We start from the raw sequence: 23,608 nt of genomic DNA, 5'->3' as shown, positions 1-23,608 counted from the left end.
AGATTGGAGATTTGGTTGTTGAGTTTTGCTGCTTGTGTGGCTAGGAGGCAATCATATAGTTTTTTTCCATTTGACTTCTTTGATTGGGGGGGTGCGTGAATATTTAATTGATTTTCCAAATACTACAGGGCCCTTTTACTAAACTGTGCTAAGAAGTGGCCAATGCTGTCCCCAGTGTGGGGCTTTCCTGTGCACTGAGGCCACTTATAGCGTAACAGTATAATGTACCCCATGCTATTAGTTCCATTAATGGTCATGCGCTAATTTCCTCATTAGTATGTGGCCATTAGCACATAAGCACTTATCGACACACTAATCCTGCGTTAACTAGTTTGCGGGTGGAAATATAGCTGCATTAACTAGTTAGCAGAGTATATGCCTACTCTCCACCCCAGACAAGCCGCCGGCGCTAACAAACCTTCCTCTTTACTAACCCAGCGCCTTAAAGTCATTCACCCTGAAATGCCACCCAGTCAACTCACCTTTGTCACTTAATTTCACCAGATGCTACTTAGTACATATGTTTTATTGTCATGTCTATATAGCACAGTTACTTACCGTAACAGGTGTTATCCAGGGACAGCAGGCATATATTCTCACATGTGGGTGACGTCATCTACGGAGCCCCGGCGCGGACAGCTTTTCAAGCAAACTTGATTGAAGTTTCAAGTTTGCACACTGCACCACGCATGTGCATGCCTTCTCGCCCACTAGAGGGCGCATCCCACCTCGTGGTCCTCAGTTCCATAACTAGCAAGGAAGCCATCCCCGGGGAGGCGGGCGGGTTGTGAGAATATATGCCTGCTGTCCCTGGATAACACCTGTTACGGTAAGTAACTGTGCTTTATCCCAGGACAAGCAGGCATGATATTCTCACATGTGGGTGACCTCCAAGCTAACCAAAAAAGGGCAGGTGGGAGGATGGCAATTTAGGAAAACAGATTTTGCAAAACTGACTGGCCAAACCGGCCGTCACTCCTGGATAAAGTGTCCAGGCAGTAATGAGAGGTGAATGTATGAACCGAAGACCAAGTGGCAGCCTTACATATGTCCTCCATCGGAGTGGATCGGAGGAAAGCTATCGAAGCTGCCATCGCTCGGACCTTGTGCCCCGTGACTCGACCCGGGGGAGGAAGGCCAGCCTGAGCGTAGCAAAAGGAAATGCAAGCGGCCAACCAGTTAGACAGAGTGCGCTTGGAAACTGGATGCCCTAATCGATTGGGATCGAAGGACAAAAACAATTGAGGAACCTTCCGATGAGACCTGGTGCGTTGAAGATAATATGCCAACGCCCTCTTACAGTCAAGCGTGTGAAGCGCCGTCTCGCCAGGATGGGAGTGGGGCTTCGGGAAGAACACAGGAAGGACAATGGACTGATTGAGGTGGAAGTCAGAAACAACTTTAGGTAAAAACTTAGGGTGGGTGCGGAGAACCACCTTGTCGTGATGAAAGACAGTGAAAGGAGGGTCCGCAACCAAGGCTTGCAACTCCCCAATCCGCCTGGCGGAGGTGAGGGCAATTAGAAACACCGCCTTCCAAGTCAGAAATTTCAAGAGGGACTTGTTGAGTGGCTCAAACGGGGGTTTCATCAGTTGAGCCAGAACCACATTCAAATTCCACACAACAGACGGAGGCTTAAGAGGGGGACAAACCCTGAGTAACCCTTTCATGAAGCGTGTCACCAAGGGATGGAGTGACAGAGGGCGTCCCTCCAGAGGTTGGTGGAAAGCAGAAATCGCACTGAGATGAACCCGCACCGAAGTGGTTTTCAAGCCGGAGCGCGACAAATGAAACAAATATTCTAAAACCGAGGATACCGGAACTGATACCGGATCCAGGTGAAAAGACGAGCACCAGGTGGAAAACCTGGTCCATTTCTGCGCATAGCAAAGCCTTGTCGAGATCTTGCGGGAGGCTTCCAACACCTCCTTCACCGATTGAGACAGGTCCGGAGGAGTCAGGGAACAAGAAACCAGGCTGTCAGGTGCAATGACTGCAGATTGGGATGTAACATGGATCCTTGACTCTGAGACAGCAGAGAAGGAGAGACAGGCAGGGGAAGAGGCTCCCTGGCACTGAGCTGGAGCAGCAGGGAGAACCAGTGCTGACGCGGCCACCGAGGTGCTATGAGAATCATCGTGGCCGTGGACGATTTTAGGTGTACCAACGTTCGCATGATCAGAGGGAACGGAGGGAATGCATACAGGAACCTCCCTTCCCAGTCGAGTAGGAAGGCATCCGCTTCCAGACGGTCCTGCGAGTACATCCGAGAACAATATAGTGGTAGTTTGTGTGTCTCCGGAGAGGCAAACAGATCCACCTGTGGCGTTCCCCAGCGAGCGAAAACCTCGCGTAGAACTGCTGAGTGTAGAGTCCACTCGTGCGGTTGCAGAAGTCGACTCAGTTTGTCCGCCAGGCAATTCCGTTCTCCTTGGATGTAGACCGCCCGGAGGAAGATGTTCCGGGAGGCCGCCCACTCCCAGAGGCGAAGAGCTTCGGAGCAGAGGGGCCATGACCCCGTTCCTCCCTGCTTGTTCACATAATACATTGCCACCTGATTGTCCGTGCGGACGAGGACCACCTGGTCCTGCAATATGTGAACGAAGGCTCGAAGTGCTAGGAAGATGGCTCGCAGCTCTAGCACGTTGATATGACACTGACGGTCTTCTGTCGACCACAGGCCCTGCGTGCGAAGACCGTCGAGATGGGCTCCCCACGCGTACTCCGAGGAGTCCGTGGTCAGGACCTTGCGAAAAGGCGGAGTGCGAAACAATAGCCCCATGGACAGATTTGAAGAGTCTGTCCACCAACGCAGCGATTTCCGCAAGGGCGGAGTTACCGAAATGAGGCGAGACACCGGGTCGCACTCCTGACGCCACTGGGACGCGAGGGTCCACTGAGGGATCCTCAGATGTAGCCTCGCAAACGGCGTGACATGTACCGTCGAGGCCATATGGCCCAGCAGCATCATCATGCGCTTGGCCGACACCCTCGATAGTTGGGAGACCTGGCGGCTCATCCGTACCAAGATTTCCAACCGCTGGGTCGGCAGGTAGGAGCGTAGGCGCACCGTGTCCAGCACCGCACCTATGAATTGAAGAGACTGCGACGGCCTCAACTGAGACTTTGGAAAGTTTATCTCGAACCCGAGAGTTTGCAGGAAGGCAATAGACTGTCGGGTCGCTGAGATAACCCCCTCCCTGGTCGGGGCTTTGATGAGCCAATCGTCCAGGTAAGGGAACACATGGAGTCCACGTGACCTGAGGGCTGCTGCAACCACCACCATGCACTTCGTGAATACTCGTGGGGACGCGGCCAGGCCGAAGGGCAGTACCCTGTACTGGAGGTGGAGGTCCCCCACCTGGAATCGTAAGAATCTTCGACAGGCGGGGTGCACCGGAACATGGGTGTATGCTTCCTTCAGGTCGAGGGAGCACATCCAGTCCCCTTCCCCCAAGAGGGGGTACAAAACCGGGAGAGATAGCATTCGAAACTTCTCCCGGGCCAGGAATTTGTTGAGCTTCCTGAGGTCCAGTATGGGGCGCAGGTCCCCGGTCTTTTTTGGGACCAAAAAGTAGCGGGAGTAAAACCCCGTACCCCACTGGTCCTTGGGGACCGGCTCGACCGCCCGAAGCTTCAAGAGGGCTTTGGCTTCGGTTATAAGGGTCGGTAGCTGCGAACGGTTGCAGGGGACTAAACTTGGGGGACTGTCCGGCGGCGAGGACACAAAGTTGAGCGAGTAGCCCTCGGAGACGATCCGGAGCACCCAAGCGTCTGAGGTAATCCCGGTCCATGCCTCCCGGAAGGACCGAAGACGGCCCCCGATAGGAAGGGGTTCCTGTGAAAGTGCGGAGGGGAACCCGCCCCGTCCGCTCAGCCCGTCAAAAGGAAGGCGCGGGCTTAGAAGGGCCCTGCGCCTGGGCTTGGGTTTGTCCCCCTCTGCCTCGCTGAGACGGACGTCTCGGAGGCGGTCTCGAGAAAGCCGGGGTCGACTTCTGAGGGTATCGGCGCGGCGGAGGCCGAAAGGGTTTCTGCGGCGGGGGTCTAGGTTTGGGGCGGACCAGGGATGCTAGAGAGCGCTCCTGTTCCGACAAGCGTTTGGTCGCCGCATCCAATGACTCGTCGAATAACTCGGACCCCACACAAGGTAAGTCTGCCAGGCGTTCCTGCAGGTTTGGGTCCATGTCGAGGGTGCGAAGCCAGGCCAAGCGGCGCATGGCCACCGCGAGGGCCGACACCCTCGAAACCAGCTCAAAGGCGTCGTACACTGCGTGGAATAGGTACAACCGCAATTGAGACAGGTTGGACATAAACTTATCGAATCCTGCTCTTTGGGAGTCCGGTAACGAGTTTCGATATTGAGGAAGGTCCTTCACCATACCACGCAAATAGGAGGAAAAGGTGAAGGCTTAATTTAGAACCCTGGTGGCCATCAGGGAATTTGAATAGAGGCGACGGCCAAACTTGTCCAGGGTCCGCCCCTCCCTGCCTGGTGGAACCGCCGCAGAAACCCGTGAGGGCTGTGATTTTTTAAGAGCAGACTCCACCAGAAGAGACTGGTGTGAGAGCTGCGCCTTATCGAACCCTTTAGGGGGAATCGTCCTATACTTCGATTCCATTTTGAAGGCACAGACGTGACTGTAAGAGGGTTTGACAAGTTATTCAGCCAGGTTTGCAGAAGGACACTGTTGAGAGGGAGTCTAGGCACCTCCCTAGGAAGAGTGGGGAGGTCCTGTTCCTCCAAAAATTCTTTGGAATACCGAGAGCCTACCATCAGGTCAATCCCCAGGGCTTGGGCCATGTCCTGAACGAAGGATGAAAATGAGGACGGCCTAGCCTGGGGAGACGGGGTTCTCGACCGCCCCACCGAGGAGAGGGGGGAGGCCTCATGGGAATAATGAGGATCCCTAACCGATCCCGAATCCCAGGATCCCCTCTCGAGGGCCCTCGAGGGGGAAGGGGAAGTTATCCTCCTCGCAGAGCCCTTGGGTGAGGACCCAGGGGTTCGTGGGACACTCTCCCGTTTCCTCGGCGAGGCGGCCCGGGAAGATTTCCCATGAGGTGAGCGGAGGAGCCTCGGGTTGTCGAGGCGCAACTCCGACACCTGCAGCGCCTCGCCCCCGAACGACGAGGAGCGGTCGCGCCGAGGCGAGCCTCGGGGTCGCTTAGACTTCCTCGATCGACGCCCCGTCCGAGGTCGCGTCGAGGGCGAGGCGTGTCTGGAAGACCCGGAGGAAGAGGAGGAAAGACGGCGCACTCTGCGCAACTTTTCCTTGGGCCTTACACTCCGCTCAGGGGGTTCCCCCGAGGTCGAGGTCCGGGGCGGGGCCGAGGCCGAGGTGAACGGGGCCACCGTACCCGAGACCGAGGTCGCCGAGGTCGGGGCTCCCGAGGGAGCCGAGGCCGGGGCCTCCGAGACCGAAGGCGCCCCGGCCAAGGTCGAGGCCGCCGGAACCGCAGCACGCTGCAACACTTCCAGGGCTCCCGACAGCTCCGATGAGATCAGAGCTCGGAGGAGATCCTGGAAGGCCGGAATCCCCACGAAGGTGGGGAGTTCCGAGTCCGGGGCACACTCCCTGGAGGGCGACCTCGGTCTCGAGTATTCCCTCGGGGTGTGCGGAGTCGAGGTCCGATGCGGGGCCGGGGTCGACCCACCCGCCTTGGCCTGACTCGAGGATGGCTTCTTTGCTGAAGGGGATGGAACAGAGGACTTACCCGAAGCTTGCTTCACTGACGACGCCTTCGAGGAAGAGGGCCGAGGCGAGGCCGAGGCCCCCAAGGACGCCGAGGCCGAGGTCAAGGCCGGGGCCGAAGCCGAGGCCGACGTCGAGGCCTTAGGTGTGTCGACGGCGAACAATTCGGCCATTCTTGCCTTACGGCGACGGAGGGCCCTGTTTTGGAAGGTAGCACAGCGATCACACGAGTCTGTCGGATGTTCGGGCCCAAGACAGACAATGCACCACCGGTGAGGGTCGGTGATGGAAAGCAACCTTTCACACCGGCTGCACTTTTTGAATCCCGTAACAGGACGGGACATCCACGAAGGAAAAGAAGAAGGCCGGGAACGTACCGACGTCCCGCGGCCACGGATTCCGGGAGCCCCCGGAGTCCGAGGAAAAACGAAAGACTTTTTTTTTTTTTTTTTTTTGAAAAGAACCGAAAAGAAAAACAGCACCGCGAACTAATTCGAAGGGAAAACAAACTAAACGCGGCAGCTAGAAGGCAAAAACACTGGAGCTCAGATCCACAGGGCTTTCTTGCTCCGCGGAAAAATTTGAACTGAGGACCACGAGGTGGGATGCGCCCTCTAGTGGGCGAGAAGGCACGCACATGCGTGGTGCAGTGTGCAAACTTGAAACTTCAATCAAGTTTGCTTGAAAAGCTGTCCGCGCCGGGGCTCCGTAGATGACGTCACCCACATGTGAGAATATCATGCCTGCTTGTCCTGGGATAATGTAATTTATGTAAACTGTCATCTATATTGTAATTTATGTAAAATGTCATCTCTGCTCTGTCTGGATTATTATGGATGTACTTTGTAACCCGTTCTGGGCTCTTTTGAGAGGACGGGCTAAAAATCGAATAAATAAATAAATAAAATAAATTATATTTTTTAGTGCGTAGGTAGTGTGCGGTGCTCCTAAAACTACTGCGGAATGCCCCAGCACACTCTGCGGTAGTGTAGTAAACGTGCATTAGTGCTTATCATAGCTTAGTGAAAAGACCCCTAAAATGTTTTTCTACTTGGGATCCAAGCTGAAGAGCCCTAACCGTTTTAGTCTTTCCTCATACGAGAGAAGATCCATCCCCTTTATCATCTTCGTCGCTCTTCTTTGAGCCTTTTCTAGCGCCATTTTATTTTGGGACCTGGGTTGGCCACTGTTAGAAATAGGATACTGGGCTTGATGGACCTTCAATCTGTCCCAGTATGGAAGCCCTTATGTTTTTACGTGAGCCAAGTATAGGACAATCAAGCCATTGTGACATCACTGATGAGGTTGGCTCTTAGGCATTGGTGGAATGGGGAATTATGACATCACAATAGAAGCTCTGGAATGTTGCTACTCTTTGGGTTTCTGCCAGGTACTAGGGACCTGGGTTGGCCACTATTGGAAACAGGATACTGGGCTTGATGGACCTTCGGTCTCTCCCAGTATGGCAATTTTTAGGTTCTTATGGAATGGATGGGCATTAACAAATGCTCACATGAAAAAAACAGGAATAGCAGTTGAAAGAAACAATGTGAATAATATTCCACTTAAACTTAGGATGCTGAAGTACTGTAATTGCAAACTATTATCTCTTAATCTCCAACAATAGTTCTCTTAAGCGTACAGCTCTGGTCCAGGGCATGATATTAAACTGAAGTAGGTTCACAAGTTCAACCACTCTTTTGTTAGGTCGTTGAAAAAGAAATATGAGACATCTTGTTCTTAATACACAGATGTTTTGTAGAATTCAGTCATTAATAATGGACAAAAGGGAGTTCTGTGCCCAAACTACTGTAAACTACTGTCTCAGTACTACCACTCAAAAGTAAAAGCAAGTTGAACCTTATTATTAATCATTAAAAAATTCTGATTGCGCATAATAATTTTGACATTTACTATGTTTACAGATGTACACGACCATATGGAAAATATTTCTTATAGATAACAGTTGCTCTTTATTTTTCTTCATATAAATAAAATATGGTCACTGCAAGTCATCACAAAGGTCTCTTTTATTCCCATCTACATCTTTTTCCTTGCCTTTCTCTGTCTCCGGCCTAGATCATCACAAAAAGCATTGCCACACGTTTTCAACTTCCAGCAGTGGAATTTCTTTGATAAAGCTGTAACATAGGCCGCAACTATTTATGGTAGCTTTTTTTTTTTTTTTATTATTCTATTTTCAAATTTGTACTTTTCAACTTTGAACATATGCAACAGATTAACCAGTCTATATCAAAACACAATTTCCACAATTTTCATTTTTTTTCCCTTTTATCCACCCATCCCTTTTTCTAAGAGCCAAGCAATCCACACCCAGAGGTTATGGAATCAAATCCCTGGGTTGCTCCTTGTGACCCTGGGCAAGTCACTTAATCCTCAATTGTCCCAGGTACAAAATAAGCACCTGGATATATGTAAACCACTTTGAGTGTGGTTGTGTAACTATAAAAAGGCAGCATACAATTATCAGCTAATGTATGATATTTAATCATTAAGTAGCACACATTACATTAAAATGCATTTCTAGACCGCAATACCTTCCAGATCGATGCGGTTTACATCAAGAGACTGTACATCACAGTGAAATGCATGAGAAATATCATCATCCTTACTTTCCTAAGAATTTTACAAAAAGAGATGTCTTTAATAATTTTCAGAAATGCATAGACGAAATCGAAGAAGCAAACAAAATACACAAATGGCCCCAAAGTCATTTTAAAGACTTCATTCTATGCTAGTAGTAGTTCCGTTTTTTCATCTTACCTCACACTTAGACCGTTTATCATTATCGTTTATTAAGCTTGATAAACTGCCTTAATTGCAGCACAATTCAAGGCAGTTTACAATAAAATACAGTCAGTTTCTTCTCACACACCTTAGCTCACACCGCCACAGCAATTCATATTTGTCATCTAATGCAGCCCCGGGCTGTGCGAAGGAAAGTTCCCAGACCATGACTCTCAGGCCAGGAACACCCCCTTCATGGCTTGCACCTGGGGAAACATTGTTAAAACTATTTTTTTTTTTTTTATTGGTGGGGGGGGGGGGGAATGTCAAAAATGATGACAAGGGAGTCCAAAAACAATGGGCTCCTGGCATCACATAACCCTAGGTATGCCACTGGACCCAAGTCTCATCTCTAGTCACCAAACGATGAAAAAAAATCACTTGGTTTTCATGGAGAATCTCCACATTCTCCTAACATAACTAGAGCCTCGTGGCCTTCTGACATGGCGTCAGCATTCTTGGAAACCATCTTGTACTAACCTTGGATATACCCAACTTTTCATGAATTATTTTCTAAACTGTAGCTGCCAAGATACTCATTTCTTCAGGAAACTCTAATTAGTCTGTCTGACAAAATTAAATCCTCGACTTTCTTGCACATTTCTGTAGAAGTTGTTTCTACAGGCCTTCCAGTGTGAGGGTCATCTTTGATGGACTCTCTTCCACACTTAAACTGCTTGCTCCTCAATTTTACTTTGTAGTTTGATGGGACAGACTCACCATAAACTGCAGTCATGCATTCATGGATCTTCTTTGATTTTTTTCCCTTCTTTTGTGAGAAATTTTATCACTGAAAGGTACTCTAAATCTAGCAGTTTCTTACTTGATTCACTTGAGGAACATAAGAATAGCCTTACTGGGTCAGACCAATGGTCCATCTATCCCAGTAGCCCATCCTCATGGTGGCCAATCCAGGTTACGAATTCCTGGCAAAAACCCAAAGAGTAGTAACATTCCATGCTACTGATCCAGGTCAAGCAGTGGCTTCCCCCATGTCTGTCTCAATAACAGACTATAGACTTTTCCTCCAGGAAATTGTCCAAATCTTTCTTGAAACCAGCTATGCTATCCACTCTTACTACAACCTCTGGCAATGCGTTCCAGAGCTTAATTATTCTCTGAGTGAAAAAATATTTCTTCCTATTGGTTTTAAAAGTATTTCCCTGTAACTTCATTGACAGTCCCCTAGTCTTTGTAATTTTTGACAGAGTAAAAAATCGATCCACTTGTACCTGTTCTACTCTACTCAGGATTTTGTAAACTTTTGTAAACTTTAATCATATCTCAGCATTCACATACCCTCCAATCAAAGACATCAAACGGAAAAAACTGTACAATGGCCTTCTAGCCACACAGGCAGCAAAACTAGACCACCAACTCTCCGATTTACTAATCGTGACCCCAGACTACAAAATTTCAGAAAAGAAATAAAAACCCTGCTATTCAAGAAATCCATGAAGACTAACTAACACCAAATGAAACATTTCAATCCTCTGAAGCAACCTGCTCTACTCTACACTTCTGGACATGTCTAGAAATCCTCTTCTGTAATCCACCTTGAACCGCAAGGTAATGATGGAATAAAAATCACTAATGTAATGCAATCTCCCCTCAGCTGTCCCTTTTCCAAGCTGAAGAGCCCTAATCTTTTTAGTCTTTCCTCATACGAGAGGAGTTCCATCCCCTTTATCATCTTGGTCGCTCTTCTTTGAATCTTTTCTAGTGCCACTATATCTTTCTTGAGATGAGACCAGAACTGAACGCAATATTCCAGGTGAGGTTGCACCATCTAATATAATAAAATGATAGGCCGCGCATGCGCACTAAAAAAACATGTTCCCTGATCCCGTCACGGAAACACGACTGCGCATGCGCGGGTTTTACGTCACCACTTGCTCGCGGCGGCTTTCAAATAAAAAAAAAATTACACAGCTGCGGCGGCCTTCCTCAACCCCGCCTCTTACTGTGAATGGTACCGGCTCCTCTCTCGAACTGCACCAGGATCGAGAGAGGAGCTGCAGCGCTGGCTTTCAACTTAAAACAAACAAACAAAAAAACCCAACTGGAGATCGCCGCTCTCACCCAGCTCCCACTGTGCAAACTCCCCCCCCCCCCAACTTGAGATCACCGCTCTCACCCGGCTCCCGCTGTGCAAACCCCCCCCAACTGGAGATCACCGCTCTCACCCGGCTCCCACTGTGCAAACCCCCCCACCCCAACTGGAGCTCGCCGCTCTCACCCGGCTCCCGCTGTGCAAACCCCCCCCAATTGGAGATCGCCGCTCTCACCCGGCTCCCATTGTGCAATCCCCCCCCCCAACTGGAGATCGCCACTCTCACCCAGCTCCCACTGTGCAACCCCCCCCCCCCCCAACTGGAGATCGCCGCTCTCACTCGCCTCACACTGTGCAACCCCCCCACCCCCCCATGGGAGGATGCGCTGCAGCAAAGTGCTGCTCAGGTACTGGAGGGGGAGAGACATATCGCTTCTGCACCGGTACAAATATCCCTCCAGCGTTGGCAGTCGCTGCACGTTAAACAGGCTGCTTCAGGCTTTCTTCTACTGTTGAGTTCCTCTGCCGCGTCACCGATGATGTCATCAATGACGCAACAGATAGACTCAACGGCAGAAGAAAGCCAAAGCAGCCTGTTTAGCGTGCTGTGGTTGCCAACGCTGGAGGGAGGTTTGATCTTAAAGTCATCTTGCTGGGAGGGTCGCAGAGTCAGCGGGGGTTGGACTGGGAGGGGAGAGAAGCGTCTGCCTCGGGTGCTTCAGGCAGCAGCAGCGTTTACAATTCACTGCTGTTGCCGGCTTCAGGCCTTCCTCTCTGGCCGGTCCTGCCTACTTCCTGTTTTCATGAAGACAGGACCCGCCAAAGAGGAAGACCTGAAGCCAGCAACAGCAATGAATTGTGAATGCTGCTGCTGCCCAATGAAGTAGTTAAATGAGGAAAGGGAGCAGAGGGGGAGAGAATGGCTTGGAGGGAAGGAGGAAGGTATGCCAGACCAAGGCAAAAGGAAGGAGGAGATGGAGAGAGGCCATATGGGAGAGAGAGAGAGAGATGGAAAGAGAAGAGAGGGCAGTGAATGGAAGGGGCAACATAGAGGGTGAACAGTATTCTAGCACCCGTTTAATGTAACGGGCTTAAAGACTAGTGGAACAATATTATAACACAAGACCAAAGGGCTCAGTGGTCCAAGGAGGACGAGTTGATGGTATACCAAAAAAATGTTAGTGCTCCCCAGCCTGAAAACAGGCTTTGAAGAGCCAGAAGGTCCAAAATTGAAAATCGATCAAAAATTTTAAATTCTTGACCAGATGAAGGCTGCAGTAAAACAATGAAAATTATAAAAAGGAAAAACAAACAAAAAAAAAAGGAACGGGAAGGCAAGAAAAAATTCATAAAGTGTGACACGTTAGAGAAGGTCCAAATACAGCTTCTCATCTCTGCGTAAAAACTGAGAACTGATGATCCTGCAAGCCGACATCAGGCTGGAAGGCATGCGCAGTACGGGCGATTTTGAGACTTTTCAGTCTGTCCGTTCTGAGCTCCGTGGATGACATCACCCACATGTGAGAATATGCTGCCTGCTTGTCCTAGGATGATGTGTACACAACTTTCCCTTAAAGAAAATTGGTATAATTTATATACATATAGGAATTGCAAATTAGACAGCTTGTTATAAAAATACCTCAGAAGATTATATAACTTAGCTCTCCTCTGCTTCTAGGCAAGCATTTTCATGGTGTAACACTAAAAAAAAAGACTGCAGTTTCATAACAAACCTCCCTAATGGGCAATTACTCAACTAAAATGCTGACTGATTGATGCTAATCACCAATTACCCACAAATGTTAAATACTTTCAATGATTGATTTTTCATAATAAAATTTGCAGTGGAAGAATGTCTAGAATATGGTTTCCTTTTAGGACTTTGGGAACAATTATGAGCATTTGTGTAATTTCTCTCTGTGTTCTCTAGATAAGTGACTAAACATTTTAGCACTTTATATAAAACATGATATAGCATAATGCCTCATAAAATCATGCCACTCTTTCATTTCGCTAGTTTAAATTTTGAGCATCCTAACAAGGCTGAGCCGCACTGACATAACCAATTAGTTTATTTTATGGTTATCTTAACTCTCTTCATGTTTTTTTTTTTTTTTTTTTGGGGGGGGGGTTTAAGGGAATTTCATGTTGAGGAGAATGTGAAGGGTGGAGTAGTGAGCAGTTGGAAGTGGGATAGGTTTTGAAGGAGCGGCTGAAGGCCGTTTGGGAGCAAGAACTGGACAATTTAATAAATCATGATGCCAGCCATGAAAGCCTAAGTGGGTTGGTCCATAAGAGGCTATTTGCACATGAAAATCAGTGTTTTATGTGAAAAGGATGGTTTTTATAAAATAACCCTCAAATTACATGGAGGGCCTTGTTTGACAGGGCGTCTAAATCCGACTTTGGATGTTTCCTGCAAGACTTCCAAAGTTGGAAGTTGAAAAACTGCCCTTTTTGAAACCAGCAACATCGCAAGACATCCATATTTTTTTTTTTGGGGGGGGGGGGGGGGGAATGACCTAATTAGACATCGTAGCCACCAGGACATCCAAACCTTAGGATGTCCAACTTTATTCTCCATTTTCCAATATAAAAATATCCAATTTCAAAATTTCCTAATGCAGATCATTTGGATGTGGGAGGGACCAGCTTTATAATGAACTGGTCACATAGACATGCCAATAGAGCAGTTGGGCACCTTAGAGGGCCCCCTCTGCTATGTTATAAGCCATTTGATATACATTAATTTTATTTTAATGTAAAATGGTTTGTCCTTGTCTGATCTGCATTTCTAGATGTGAGCGGCATGGACTGCAGGACTAGCTGGATTTTTGGCTGAGCACAGTGGCTGCACAAGTATATCATAAGGCACAACAGCGAGAGCTTCAAAGAGCAATGAATGCATGTGCAGGTTATGTGACTGCGGTTAAGAAAAATAACCGTGCCGTGATGTCATAATGCTGATATTTTGGACTGTTTTTGCAATAACCTTTCCAAACTCATTGGGCCAAGTGTTGGAGGAACAGGCAAGGGTGATCAGAACTGTCCAGCATAGTTACTGATGGTGGATGATCTGGCTCTGATGGTGGAAACGAATACAAGAGCAAGGCAGTCCTGTGCCCAGGTGCACGCTCTTCCAAGACATGAGATTGTGATAGTTCTATATTTCTCATGTGCTCACACTGTAGAAGTTGGAACGGAGGAAGAAACAGGATCTTACCCTGAACATAAGAACATAAGGATTGCCGCTGCTGGGTCAGACCAGTGGTTCATCGTGCCCAGCAGTCCGCTCACGCGGCAGCCCTTACATCAAAGACCAGTGCCCTATTTGAATCTAGCCTTACCTACGTACGTTCTGGTTCAGCAGGAACTTGTCTAACCTTGTCTTGAATCCCTGGAGGGTGCTTTCCCCTATAACAGCCTCTGGAAGAGTGTTCCAGATTTCTACCATTCTCAAGATGAAGAACAACTTCCTTACGTTTGTACGGAATCTATCCCCTTTTAACTTTAGATAGTGCCCTCTCGTTCTCTCCACCTTGGAGAAGGTGAACAATCTCTCGTTCTCTACTAAGTTTATTTCCTTCAATATCTTGAATGTTTCGATCATGTCCCCTCTCAGTCTCCTCTTTTCAAGGGAGAAGAGGCCCAGTTTCTCTAGCTTCTCATTATACGGCAACTCCTCCAGTCCCTTAACCATTTTAGTCGCTCTTCTCTAGACCCTTTCGAGTAGTACTATGTCCTTTTTCATGTATGGCGACTAGTGTTGAATGCAGTATTCCAGGTGGGGGCGCACCATGGCCCGGTACATTGGCATGATAACCTTCTCTGACCTGTTTGTGATCCCCTTCTTAATCATTCCTAGCATTCTGTTTGCCCTTTTCACCGCCGATGCGCATTGCGTGGACGGCTTCATTGACTTGTCTCTTTCCTCGGGGCTCTCTCCGAGTACAGCACTGGACATCCTGTATTCGTGCATATGATTTTTGTTACCGACATGCATCACCTTGCACTTATCCACGCTGAACCTCATTTGACATTTCACGGTCCATTCCTCGAGTGCAGCTAAACTGCGCTAAGGCTGTACAGGGAAGAATGTACTGGCAGAGACTGCCCATCTGGGCTTGAAGTTGGCTGTGCATGACAGTGTGCAGAGGGTATCAACCGAAACCTCCTGCACCGATGGGATTATTGGGATCCTGCTGCGCTGTTATTGCACTGTTGAGAAGCTGGCTGTTCAAAACAGAAGACATCAGTCAGTGCACAGAGGAAATCTGTCAGAAAAGCTTCAATGCTAATGGAATTATCCTTCTGCCTCTGCAAATGTCATTGTCACTGAGGAACTGTTTTCCTCTATGACCAGAAGGTCTTATTCCTTTGCAACTTTACTGGACCTCATGACGTCATTGCACAGAGAGGAAGGAGTGGCGCGGTGGTTGGAGCTACAGCCTCAGTACCCTGAGGTTGTGGGTTCAAACCCCATGCTGCTCCTTGTGACCCTGGGCAAGTCACTCAATGCTCCATTGTCCCAGGTACATTAGATAGATTGTGAGTCCACCAGGACAGATAGGAAAAATGCTTGGGTACCTGATTGAAAACCGCCTAGATAGCATTTATAGGCGGTATATAAATGCCTAAATTACAAAAAAAAAAAAAAGGAAGGGGTGATACGTTGCAAGAAAAGGAAATTGGTAAAAGATGGAATCAGCTAATCTCTGCATCAAGGAGAGCTGAGAGTCACTTGTCTTGACGATATCTCCGATGCAAGGAGGGACTATCTCCTTTCATGTGGGGAATGCAGGAGGGTACACTGATGATGTCACATTGGATTGTAGGCAACTAGGAAAGCTAGGTGCACCGAGTGAGGCTCAAAGGCCTGGTTGCTTCCATCACCTTGCAGGCAGGGCTTATCCAAAAACTGAGAGGAACTATAACCACGAAAACAAAATATTAATATCTTTTATTATATGAATAGTGACGATGATAAAATTAATAGCAATATTGAAAAGCGGAAAAGAATGAAAAACAATGAAAGGAGATAAAGATAAAATCCTCATGAAAAGACCAGCGCAGAGGAAACAAAGCTGAGGAACCAAAGAGTTCATTGCACACGGGAAGGACCACACACGATCAGAACTGTGCACTGTGTTTTAAGCTCCAGGAGATTGTTCTGTCTCAGTGTCATACGATGACATCATCTACTTAATCCTGCTTTTCAACAGGAAATTTATATATATATATATAAACCTCCTGATGTTCTGAGAAGGCTGATTTCAAACTTATCAGAGTTCTGGCCATTCTTGAAGAGTAGCATGAAAACGGGCCTTTGCCTCTGATCCACAGTGACATCTTTCACTGTCTGCTCTGTCAGAGGCCCTGGGATCATATAACTGTGTTTTTAATGAATTATAATGAAAACTGTGGGCAGAATGGCAAGCTGAGGCAGGATAATAGCCTCTGTCTTATAAAATAAAAATAATAAAAAAAAAAAATCTTATCATTCTTCCATGTTTATTTCCCATAAAAGCTTCAATATTTAAAATGCAGCTGGAGATGATCCTGCCACAACCTGCACTGGCATTTTCTCTTAAACTTTTAACACAAAAGATTAGGTTTTCTAATGGATTTCTCACATTCTGAGCAAGCTGATTTTTATCTTTTGGGATTTGAAGTATAAATACACAAGCCATTGAGGGGGGAGGGGGCAGAAAACTGAACACTTGGGGGGTTGATATTTAGCAAGGTTTAAGTGGGCAGGAAAGCCACACCGAGCAGGCTAGCTGCCAATATTGAGCATTGCTTAAAGAGGCAGCACCACTGAATATTGGCCTAGAGAATGGCATGGGGACATATTTGTACCCGTCCCCAAGGGATCTCACTATCCCCATCCCGTCCCCGTGAGTTCTGTTTCCCGCCCCCTTCCTTCAAGTTCTGCCTTAACCGCACAAGCCTCAAACAATTATGATTTTAAAGCATTCACGGCTTATGCAGATAAGTATAGAGCTTGCAGGAATGGGCAGGGACAGGGACAGAGCTCACGGAGACAGGACAGATCCCATGGCAATGCTAGTGTTTGCATTAGCTAGCCAGAGAGCTAGGACTGTGTAAAAAGCAGTTCTATCTTTGCCTGCTTAGCTAGGCAGGTGCCAGAACTGAACATTGGATAGAGCGGGTTATAAATATTTTAAATAAATACATTTTAAAAAATAACTTCCAGATCAGAGCCTGACCCTGGATATTCAATGTTGGTGCACAGACATGGATCAGCATTGAAAAACCAGGAGCATGGCCCTGCCCCGCCCTGTTCCATCTTCAGCCCTGCCCCATTCTGTCTCCAGACACACCCTGCTCTGCCTCCAGCCCTGCCCCCAAAAAAGCCTCATCTTTTTTTTTTTTGCCGACCTCCAGACCACATCTGGAGGACCTCCAGCATGCACGGAGGCCTGTGACATCATCCGTGTATGCTGGTTGAAGGTCCTTCAGACACAGCCGGAGCTCGGGGCTTTCCAAAACCCAGACATACTACCGGGTTTTGGAAAGTCCGTCCAGTAACTCGGACAGTTCTCTAAAAAGAGGACATGTCCAGGTTTTCCCGGACATCTGGTAACCCTAGTGATGGTCAGGATGCCTAGTCCACTAGTTCCAAGCCCTTCACAAACATAATGGGACCTGTTCTTCCCCAAGACAGGCATGGAACCCTTAAGGAAAAGGAAAATTCAGTCCAGCTTTAGGAAGGGAGCAGTCCTAGGGAACTAATAGACACCTGGAAGAGAAGGTACCAATCCTTAGGTAGGGGCGGGATTTTGATAAAGCCCAGTTTCACTGGTTCACCAAGAGAAACCAAAAAACACTGTGGAGTGACGATGTTACTGAAATGGACTTTATTGAAAATTTCAAAGTTCCAAAAGTATAATTGAGCAATCCACATAAAAACCTTAAGGACCTAGTCCGCTGAAAGTGTAGGACCCAACACAGTCCATGTTTCGACATGATAGTCTTCTTCAGGGGTCCCTGAAAGCCGTATGGTAGTAGATACGTGGAGTAGCGAGTATGTGGGGAATCACTTTTTTCAAAGATTACAAAGTGATGAACAATAAAAATTAAAATAGGGGAGACAAACAGTTTTTGGGAATCGACAATGCGGGGAAGAACTACATATAGGAAAACTACATATAGGTATAGGAAAGAGAACAAAGAAGGGATAAAACAATAGATTTAATAGATCAGTGCTTTCCTGCTTTGAGTGGATATGTTAACTAAACATTGAAGGCAAATTAATTGAAGGCGTCCCTATATAGGTAACTTTTTAATTTTGATTTAAACTTTGAGGGTTTTTTCACCTTCAGATGATTTTTAGATCATGGATTATTTTCCTTACTTATGGGTCAGATTGTGCTTTCCAACACTCAGATAGGAGAATCTAAAAACAACAGGGTGGACCAATCATCTCTGGATGTTACAGGAAAAGCTTATTAAAAACTATCTGATCATCCGGCATTGCCCAGATATCCCAATCCTGGATATCCCAATTCCAATCCCAGATATCCCAATCTCAGCAGCAAGAATGGCCCTCTCTGTGTCTCAGCGAGCCCGAAAACTATGGATTAGACACTTATCTTTCATATCCTGTAGTCGGGCCTCACACTGTTGTACTGTCTTTGAAAATCTAGATGTAGCAGCTCTCTTTTTCATTCTGTATTCAGGCCTTATGATGCTGGACTGTCTGTGAGTTCCTATGAGAGTCGGGAGCAACGTGGGCCATTGAGCGCGGCTCTCTGCGCTAAAAACTGATAGTGCAGTTTGATAGAAGAGGCCCATAGTTAAGGTTTGAATAGTCTAGATTAGATAATATCATACTTAGAAAGAATTAGAACATAAATGGAAATTATTGGATGTACAAGGGTGGTATGAAAAGTATGGTAAAAAAAAAAAAGGTTTTTCGTATCATAGGAAGAATAGCTAATCTTGAAACAGTTCCACTGGGAGAAAAGAACAGCTGGCTTAACCAGTCTAGAACTGTATACGCGATAAGCAGCTGACACACTTGATTTGCAGAACATTAGCAGAGCATACGCTTTTTTCTTTAGTGTTTCACAAACAAGGACAAAACCCTGGGCAAGTCACTTAATCCCCCATTGCCCCAGGTATATTAGATGGAGTGTGAACCCACTAGGACAGATAGGGAGAAATGCTTGAGTACCTGAGTACTTGAGTCTTTTTAGGCTATAAGCGGTATATAAATACTTAAATAAATAAATATTCAGGTGACACTTTTCAAATCTTTCATAAAAATATCATTCAGACTCCTGAAGCAGGCCAGAGGACCGAAACATGTACGTGTCGAGTCCAAATAGATATAATTTAAGAAATTGAGCGCCTAAGGTGGCCTTCACTGTCTTTTTTTGCCTCTCTACCTTGAGAAGGTAGCATTTCCTGTTTCATCATGGTGGAATTATGTTGTACCACTTTAGGGACTAAATTCTATATACGACATCCTAAAAAATCGGTTCATAGTCAAATGTACGCAAGACAAAAGCGTGCAGACAATTGCGCGAAGACATCTGAGCGTGAGACAAGTGTGCGCAAGACAATAGCGTGCAGGACCTTATAGCGTAAGGTAAATGGGCGTAGGTCCATATTGTGTTTTTAGCATTGTGATCTGTTGCCCCTTGTTGCTACACTCGTTTATCTTGCGATTCTGTAGCGCGCATCTTATATAGCTTTAAACACATTAAACCACGTTCTAAAGTAAGGAAATGTAAATATGAACATACCTGCAAATGAAGAAATTTGGAAGTAGTGTCGCTCTCACCAGGGGCGAGTGAAATCCGCGCAAGACAAATACCTGTTACAGAGAAAGTTCTAGTGAGATCAGACCTTTACCTATAACAGACACAGTCAGGCAGCGAAAGAAAGGCGGGCTGTTCTCAGCACATATAAAGGGAGCCAACGTAACCATAGTAATGAAAATACATTCACGTGACTCATATTCTCAGCACAAAGAGGCTAGGTAACCATAGTGATAAAAATGCACTTGAAAACACAGTCACGCATGACAATGACGTACCTTACATCCTTACGTCAATGTCTTGCGCGTGATTGTGTTAAAATTTCCTGCGCGTGTGTTGTAGTTCGTTGCGCACAATTGTCCTGAGCTAAGTTGTCTTGCGCTTAATAGTCTTGCGCTCAACTGTCTTGCGCTCACTTCTGGTTGCGCTCAATTATCTTGCGCTCAACTGTCTTAGCGCAATTGTCCGCATGCTTTTGTCTTGCCACCAAAAAAATCAGCACAGAAAAAAGCTCTATTTTGTAAGCGCGCTTAAAGTTTGGTCCGGCTTATACTCGAGGCTGTGGCTAAATTTTGGCGTGGCTGTTTGCACCATTGAAAACTTGGCGCAAATGCTCGCACTTAAATTTAGATGTGGAGACCCTATTTCTGTAATTACATGCATAATTTAAAGGAACACCTCCCAACCCGCCAAGGACCCGCCCATTTCCATTTTGATTCACGGGTAAAATTTAGGTGCAGATCTTGTGCCTAAATTTACATGCATAACCCTTAACTGATTCTAATTAAAACCAATAATTACTTGTTAAAATGTCAGTTATCATCACTAATTATCCTGTTATTCAATTAAATTGCGTGTGACTCAAAAATTGCATGCTCAGTCTTGCGCTTTTTATAGAATTGTGGGTAACTGGAGATCTCCCCTATCAATGAAGAAGCAGGATGTTGCATTAGTGATCATACTTTCTGTGTTATCCCATGCACTTTCTAACCAGAGATTTACAGGATTTTCACATTTGTAATGTTCAGCTATGAATAAGGCAGAAAATATTTGAGGTTGAGTGATAGCAACTGTTATAGGGCCAAATGATTCACGATAAGATTAGTGCTACTTTTAATTTCATTCTCATTAGCTTAGCCACAAGTTATGTTGTGGTGCTCTCTTCCGTACATTTTTCTGAGCCAAAAGAAATAAAAGTAGCGTTTATCTTTCTTGCTATGTTTTAGAAACTACAGCTTCACAAGATAAAGTGTGATTCAGCTTTGTGGCGAAACAAATTACATAACCGCTGTGAAATATCTAATCTAATCTAATATTTGTGCATCGCACAAATCTATACAGGCTCAAGGCGACAGATCAAGGAGGAAGGTGGGAAAGTAGTAGGGAATGGGGTATGGAGAAATAAGAGAGGGGACCTAGAAGTAGGGGGAGTTATACAGAAACTAAGACTGTTAAATGTCAAAGAGCTGAGTCTTAAGGTTTTTTTCTGAATGTAGTGTAGTTTGTCTCTGTCCTGATAACTTCTGGCAGGCCATTCCAGGTTTTTACACCCAGATAAGTTAGCACAGAGTAGAAAATTTGTTTGTAGTGGAGGTTTTTTGTGGATGGTAGATTTAGTTGGATTCTGTTAAGGATTCTTTTTTATGTCAACCAAACATTAGAGAATAATTGGATGAGAGGGGCTGCTGAGCTTCGAATAGGATCTAGTGTAGGATGCAAGACGATTTGAAAATTATTTGGGATGATATTGGGAGCCAATGTAATTGCCTGATGAAGGTTTTGATTGAGTCAAATTTCTTTAATTTGTAGATTAGTCTAACTGCTGTGTTCTGGATAAGTTGTAGTTTGTGGATGAGAGAAGTGTTGATGCCTAGGTAGGCAGAATTGCAATAGTCCAGTTGAGGTAGGACCATCATCTGAATGATCAGAGCAAAGTAGTGTGGGTGGAAATATGATCTTGTGAGTTGCAGTTGATGCCTAGTGTAGATGGTCTTTTTCCGAAGGTTAGATATTTGTGGTTCCATTGTGAGAGTGTTGTCTAAGATGCAGTCTAGTACCTTGGTGGATTTTTCCATTATAAGAATAATGCCTGATGGAAGAGTGAGGTTAGGTATGACATTCTGTTGTGCGGTGCGGAAACCAATGGCTTTGGTCTTAGTGGCGTTCAGTTTCAGCTTGTTGCTCGTTGCCCAGGTTTGAATTTTATCTATATTGTTTGAGATTTTTTCAGCAATATTAGTTCAAAGAGTTTTATTGATTTTATATATGAGAAGAAATACAAAGCCAACAATATGGGTGTTCTAACAAGGAACACAGAATAACAATAGCATTAACAAATGTGAAGTGCATCCACAATGAAAGAGTAATCACAAATGAATAAATGCATAAGAAAGAAAAAGATGAGAAGAAAAAATGAGGAGGAGGATGTTGTCGGCATACGATAGTACCGTTTCATCTTCCATTTTGATGTGACCCACTGAGCTCATGAATAAATTGAATAGGATTGAGGATAATAGGGAGCACCACAGAACGCCTTCCAAGGGTTGGAGTATGATTCTTGCCATTTTTAATATGAATCTATCATGAAAACATATCTACCTAAAACATGGATTTGTCATCGTTCATTTTTCACTGTGTAGGATAAACTTCCTCCTATAAATTTAATGATGAATCAGGTCAATGAAATTTAAAGGCCTGTACTCATTCATCTCGATTAACCCCTCATCTCTCATTTTTAAGAGAGTCATCCTGCCCACTGCATCTTTATCCCAAAAGACCAATCATTATCTTTCTTGATATTAGGATTATCCCAAGAAAATATATTTTGTCTTTTCCAAACTAAAATAAAAGAACTACCATAATTGAATCAGAATAGTGGAAAATAATATCATCCCAATTGAACTTTTTTGATGGAGCAAAAAATGCAGATATACACCATCTGGCCTATCCATTCTGCCCATCAATGTCAGCTACTAATTGTTCCTCTTCCTTAGAGACCATCTATGCTTGTCCCATGTTTCTTGAATTCTTGTGCAATCATCTCCACCACCTTCACTGGGAGGCTGTTCCACATATCCACCACCCCTTTCCTAAAGAAATATTTCCTTAGATTACTTCCAAAGCAGACTTTCTGTTCTTTAGGAAAGTCAGAGCTTGTAGAGTTTATCATTTACTAAACCTGGTAGCAATGGAGTCAATAACTCAATCAGAATCTGGCTGGAGGTTTTCAGAAGAACTTAAGAATAGCCTTATTGGATCAGACCAATGGTCCATCTAGCCCAGTATCCCATCTTCACGGAGGCCGATCCAAGTCACAACTACCTGGCAAAAACCAAAATGGCAGAATTCTATGCCACTGATCCAGGGCAAGCAGTGGTTCCCCCCATGTCTGTCTCAACAGCAGTTTATGGACTTTTCCCCCAGGAACTTGTCTAAACTTTTTTTAAAACCAGCTACATTAACACTTTTACCACATCCTCTGGCAACACATTCCAGAGCTTAACTATTCTCCGAGTGAAAAAATAATTTCCTCCTATTGGTTTTAAAAGTATTACTCTGTAACTTCATCAAGCATCCCCTAGTCTTTTTAAATCTTGATGCAGAAAAAAATCAATCCATTTGTACCCATTCTACACCATTCAGGATTTTGTACAAGATGTCTTAAGATGATATGAGGGATGAGTGAATTGTCTATAGTGCTCCATTATGGCTTTCAGTCAGAGATTAGATAGGAATGAAGAACAGGCTTAATACTTATGTAATTAGGTTTATATTTAGATGTTAGGTCAGAACATGGAAGCCTAGAGAAGAGATTTTAACCTGAAACAGAAGAGGGCTAATCAGAGCATTTCAAATAAGAGAGGGCAGCTTGTTACAAAGAAACTCTTCAACTGATGAGAGACAGAAACTATGGCTTGCTTTTATGGGGCACTGCTCAAAAAAATAACAGTGGAACCTGTGGTACTGGACCTGGTACTTATGAGTGGAGAAAGTCTCCAGAACTTAGAAAGGAGCCCATCTGAACTCCAGTGATCATCAGGCAGTATGATTTGGTCTAACAGCCAAGGTGGAGAAGAATTACACAGAGTTGAATGTTCTGAATTTCAACAATATTGACTTTGGTTGGGCAGATACCTGAAGGATGCCCTGGCATGGCTGCAGAATATTAGTGCTTAGCAGCTAGTCCAGTCACCAGCAATGTCGCATGACATGGACAGTTAGCATCAATGTTCATTGGCTCACTGGCCAAGTTTAGGGACCAGATA

This window comes from Geotrypetes seraphini, chromosome 7, assembly GCF_902459505.1.
Source record: "Geotrypetes seraphini chromosome 7, aGeoSer1.1, whole genome shotgun sequence".
Taxonomy (NCBI): domain Eukaryota; kingdom Metazoa; phylum Chordata; class Amphibia; order Gymnophiona; family Dermophiidae; genus Geotrypetes; species Geotrypetes seraphini.
This window is presented reverse-complemented; position numbering follows the sequence as displayed.